A 6,000-nucleotide genomic window follows, 5' to 3' on the forward strand; every position below is an offset into this window, starting at 1 on the left:
TATACACTCTTCCTATATCAACAAAAAGGCTTTTCCCATCAATGTAGATAATCTATATCTGAGAAGCAGTAGCTAGGTTGATGGAAGAATATTTTTCAAGTATATCCTTGCCTTATTCAGTGCACAGAATGGATGGTGCGCACTTAGGCTATGTCTATGCTGGACAGTTATTTCAGAATAAGCTATTCTGGAATAGTTATTCCAAAATAGCTTATTTTGAAATAGTATGTCTATAGTGCAGGGAAGCCTCAAAATTAGCCTGAGGTAGGCTTTCCTAATATAGATGTGCTATCTTGATTTAGAGCCCCAGGAAGAATAACTTTAAATGGCCGTGGTGAGGGGCTGTTTCAAAATAGCAGAAGTGGAGAGTATATACACGCCTTATTTAGAAATTGCTATTTTGGTATATGCATTATTTTTTGTAGAATGAGGATTACAGAAGTAGGAATAAGCTGTCCATTATTTCAAAATTATTTTGAAATAACTGAATTGCTGTGTAGACGCTCGCATGGTTATTTTGGCATAACGGCCGTTATTCTGAAATAACTTTGCTGAGTAGACGCACCCTTAATGAGCAGTTATTCTTAGTATCATTCTCAGAAAATGCTAAATTATTTTGGCTGAAATTATCTTGTAAAAAGCCCAACAGCCTGCGACAGACACCCAGCATGGAAAATTTCAGTCCAAACAGTTGAAGTGTGGCAAAACTATGCAATTAAAAACAGAGTCTTATAATGGGAAGTGTTGGGCAACCTAAATAGCCTGATCTATAAAACATGAAGTACCTATATATAACAAGGCTCATTTTTGTAGGTACAGATATTCTTTCTAATCATTTGCTTTCTAGCAATATATGTTCTGTAAGTCTTACCAGCTCTTACAAGAAAGATATTTTTGAAACTTTTATCATGGAAATGTGTGAAAACCTGTCAATACCTATTGACCTCAGCCATTTATTGTGCCGTTTTTCTCTGGCAGCATCTAAGTTCATAGTGTCAGCCTTGTATTATATAGCCCATGGAAAGGTCTAGCTGTGAACAGACGTATCGCGACACCTCATGACAATACATGAGATGGTTTTTCAAAACATCATCCACAATAGTTGCATTTGGTACCTTTTTGCTAATTAGGATATCTTGCTCCATGAATATTACTCTTTCATTAACAGATGTCACATAATTAGAAAATATATACAAATGTGGGCCTGTATACCTGAATGTATACAAATAAAGGAGGGAAATTCAAATTTTGAAATAGGCAAAGCAATTTGTTCATGTTAAAATTCGAAAGATTTAGAAGTTGTGCTGTTTTAAAAAAAAAGGCAATCCAATCCTCGGAATTATAATCAGGGAAACATAGTCTTAAACACAAAACCCCTTGCATTCTAACCTACCTCATCCCCAAGAATAGACTTTGTACACAGATAAATTTCTCTTTTTAAAAAAGAAATAATGAAAAACTCACATTTTGATCATTTTACTGCATTACCTTAATGGTTCCATTGTGAATTTCATGCTATTTAGTACAGTAGACTCAAGGATACGTGGACCGACAGTACTGTACAGCATGAGAGCTTTTTCAGTATGCTTCTAACCTAATAGACTTCCAAGGACTGAGACAAGGGTTTCAGGTCAAAAGAATAAAGATTTACCAGAGCACTTTTGGCAGAAGGAATGATATACACGACTCTACTTGAACTTCCTAAATTATAATTACCAGTCAGGGGAATACATTGCTTGCATGAAAAATAGATTTTCAATATATGGAGTTAAAGTGAAATAATATCTCTTTTGCCCCTGTATTTAATCATGACACATTTAAACATATTTATGAGAATGGATTAAAAAAAACCCTGAAATTCTAGTGTAAAAAGTTCTTACCCTCTTAAGTTCGACTTTTTAAATTAAATAAAATGAATTCCCATGCTTAAACATAATTACTGTATATAGCTTCCATTGTGACTCCATTAAAGGCTACACTTATACCACATTTGTCATCTAGGGTATGTCTACACAGCACCCTAAACTTGAAATAAGATGCGCAATTTGCACTATGCAAATTGTGCATCTTATTTTGAAATTTGGCACATCTACATAGCACCAAATTTTGAAATAACGCGCTATTTCGAGCCATCCCTTGACCCTCATGCAACGAGGTTTACCAGGATAGTGAAATAGCACACCTATTATTTCAAAATGGGTAGCTATTTTGGGGTACTTCCAGTATCCTGAACTAGCCGTGCAGTGTAGACATACCCTAGAAATACTCATGCTATCTCTGGTGAACTAATATGCTATAAATATCTAATTAGCCACAGTAGCATAAACATCAGCAATATGGAATGCCTGCCCTAAGCACAAACATGATACGTGCTCAAGGAGGCTAGCCAGTGACACTACTGCTTATGATACTGGAGCTATAGTCTGTGTATGTCTACACAGCAAAGTTATTTTGAAATAACAGCTGTTATTTCAAAATAACTATCCTAGCGCCTACACAGCCATTCTGTTATTTTGAAATTAATTTGAAATCGTGGAGGGCTTATTTCAAAATTGGTAAACCTCATTCCATGAGGGATAGCACCAATTTTGAAATTGCTATTTTGAAATAAGCTCTGTGTAGACTCTTATTTTGAAATACGGGGCCTCCAGCTCTTCCCAGGGTGCCCTACTGGCCACTCTGGCCACAAGGTAACTTCTGACCTGATGCCCTGCTGGAACCAGTTCCGTCCGGCCTTAAATGAGATTCAGAATACAATCAGTGTGGATGTGCTATTTCAAAATAACAAAAAGCTATTTCGAAATGCATTGTGTGTATAGACGTGTTATTTCGAAATAAGCTATTTTGAAATAACTATTTCAAAATTAGATATTTGAAATAATGCTGTAGTGTAGACATACCCTATTATTTTTAGCATATTACACTAGATGAAAACTAGCACAAGTATGTCTACGTGAGCTGCCCACTGGGAATTGCCTCTAGCTTATAGTGTAAACAGACTGATAAAAATAAATTTGTGCCCTGAAGAAGTTGCTGCTTAAACAGAGACAAGACACAGTAGCTAAAAATGAAAGGGATGGATAGGAGACTAGAATTATGCTATAATAGGGTGAAAAATCAGTTATTTTTGTTCATGTTTCCTTTTATTGTTAAGGATTTTTTGGGTGGGGGCATCACAGGAAATATTAGCTTTTGTGGAAGAGATTTGAATTAAAAAATGGACGGGAAACTTGATGCACTGTAATTGGTGGCATGGAAAATGGAAACCTACATACTAAGAGAATTGTAAATAATGAATCTTACTTAATCCCTAAACCATCTCATTACTCCTAAGCTTTCCCAACTGAAGGCTTTGCTTGTGTCTCCTGTCCTAGAGGAATATTTCTTACCCTTCTTTGTGCATGGAATAGGATAGGAATAGAGCACAAATATCATTTTTGTTTATCATTTACATTCCAAATATTATATAATTTAAGGAGCTCTTCAAAATTATTCACCATTTGTTTTCATCCTAAAATGGGGTAAAAATGAACCTTCATGATTTTCTAGGAATGGAAATTTCAGAAAAGTTATTTGGAAATGTCATAATCGGTAAAGAAAGCAGTTTGATCAAAAATGTTCATCATTCACAAAATTGAAATGTTTAATTTTCCTTTATTGAAATGAACTAAGATGTCTTGAGCCAAATAATTTACTACAAAGTAGGCACACAACTTGTGCCCGACCACACTCAGAACAGTTATCAATGATTTGCTGTCAAACTGGGAGGATTTATCTAGAGGAGCTGCACAAGGGCTAGTCATGGGTCCAATATTAGTCAACATTTTCATTAATGACTTGGATAACACAGTGGAAAGTATATTTATAAAAACTGAAAGACTCCAAGCTAGAAGGGACTGCAAACACTTTGGAGGAAAATTAGAATTCAAAAGGACCTTGATAAATTGGAGAATTGGTCTGAAATCAACAAGATAAGATGATTCAACAAAAAAGTACTACCTTTAGGAAGGAGAAATTAAAGTTGCAAATACAAAATGAGGATTAACTAGCTGGGCAGTAGGACAGAAGAAAAAGTATCTGTGAGTAACTGTGGAAATATGTATATTTTGGGATGTACTATGAGGATTATCACGTAGACCTAGGAGTGAGTTGTTCTGCTCTACCTGGCATTGCTGAGGCCTCAGCTGGGGTCCTGTTCTGGGCATCAAAATTTTAAAAAGATCCAGAAAAATGGGGAGTGTGCAGAACAAAGGGAAAGCAAAGGCTATATTTTTCTAAACCTATTGCTAATGAGGAAAGATTTTTTTAAAAAATTGTATGTTCAGCTTTCAAAAAGAAGATTGAGGGGGTACTACAAAAGAAGGGGTGTATTAAGAGGGCAGTAAAGAATCTTTTCTATTCAGGTGCAGAATAAATCTTATGAGCACTGAGGCATGTGTGAATGTGCACCACCAGTAGAAACCAAAAGCTAGCTGTGGTCGCTCTGCTAATCAGCTGGACAGCATTTAAATCTCTTCTGAGTGGTCGGCAGAAGTGCACAGCTTACAGGGAACACTGCCCATTACTGTAAGTTCTTAAGAACAGGAGCTCTTCAATGATTTAAAAAAAGAGAGAGCCCTACAAAAAAGTGGAAACTAGGTTAAACTGCAAAGGATGAATCTAAACATATAATACAAATTTGTAGGAGCAAAGCCAGAAATGCCAAGACACAAAATGAGATCAAACTAGCTAGAGACATAAAGGATAACAAGAAAACTTTCTACAAATACATCAGAAGCAAGACCATGGAGTGAGGAAAGCGGCCCTACTCTTCTGGAAAGTGCGTGGTCTTAGGTGGAAGGGGTGGGGACAGGACAGCCAGCCCTCTGGGTAACATAGCCCTTTGAGCTGCATGGAAAGTGTGGGGCAGCACTCTAATGACGATTTCAAGAGGTTGGGGCTCCAGCCAACACTGCCACAGGATCAGAGGTGATGGCCAAGAGTGCCAGAGCCCTTTGAATTGCCGGGCTCTGGGGCAACTGTCCCCATTGTCCCTCCCTCATCAGCAGGCTTGCTACCGCTTATTTAAATGGGGCCAGTATTTTATTCATGAAGACCATACTCATTAACCTCAGATCCCTCCCCAAAACAAGCGTTCTATGATTCAGCTTGCAGAGGACTAGAAGCTGCCCTCTGGAACATGCATACCACCATTTTCTGAGAGAGCAGAGCATTGATTTTCCACTCACCAGTTTCTTTTTGGATTGGGTCTTTTTTTGGATTTTTTAAAAGCCAAGGCCCAGATTGACTGCTTTGTTTTAGTGTTAGGTCTCCTTTAGGGAAGAGTGGAGATACTAAAGAATGTTGGAAATGAAATGGTTAACTTTTTCTCTAACATGTATTCCCTTCTTTATTTAAAAGACTGAAAAATCTTATTTTCCTTTCTGCCATTTCACAGAACCTGTCTATTAGATAGAGCTAAGGATAAATAAAGCACTGCCTCTTAACTTGTAAGGTTTTTTCATTTAAGCTTCTGTCACAAATATATTATGAACAGTATTGATTTTTTTCTGACCTCAGTCAAGCAACATGAAGACTTTGCCTGAATTCATCCTTGCCTTATATTTGTCATAAATCTAAGATGTGCCTATATTGTATATTTGAATGCTTTGTGCACATTAGCAATATTGTAAAATCATATTGTATCAAGTGACAAGTTACTAAATTTATTGCACAATGGGTTCATCTTAGCACTGCAGGCATTAGTAATAATAAAATAGTTATTGATTCTAATGGGAGTATTATTATAACATTATTTTTAGTTTAGGCAGGGAATTTGCCCGGTTGTTGTTGCACAGATATTTGCTAAAACAGCAGAGCCACAGGAAGCTTTCCTTATGCTATAATGATGTTGTTTATCATAATTATGTTGTGTCAGTGCACTCATATAGGTCAACTTGAGTTCAGAAGCATAGAGTTGTATTTTTTTTCTCTCTAAATGCTTCTCTTCCTTTAAAACGA

Source organism: Pelodiscus sinensis, chromosome 6 (genome assembly GCF_049634645.1).
Source record: "Pelodiscus sinensis isolate JC-2024 chromosome 6, ASM4963464v1, whole genome shotgun sequence".
Classification (NCBI taxonomy): domain Eukaryota; kingdom Metazoa; phylum Chordata; order Testudines; family Trionychidae; genus Pelodiscus; species Pelodiscus sinensis.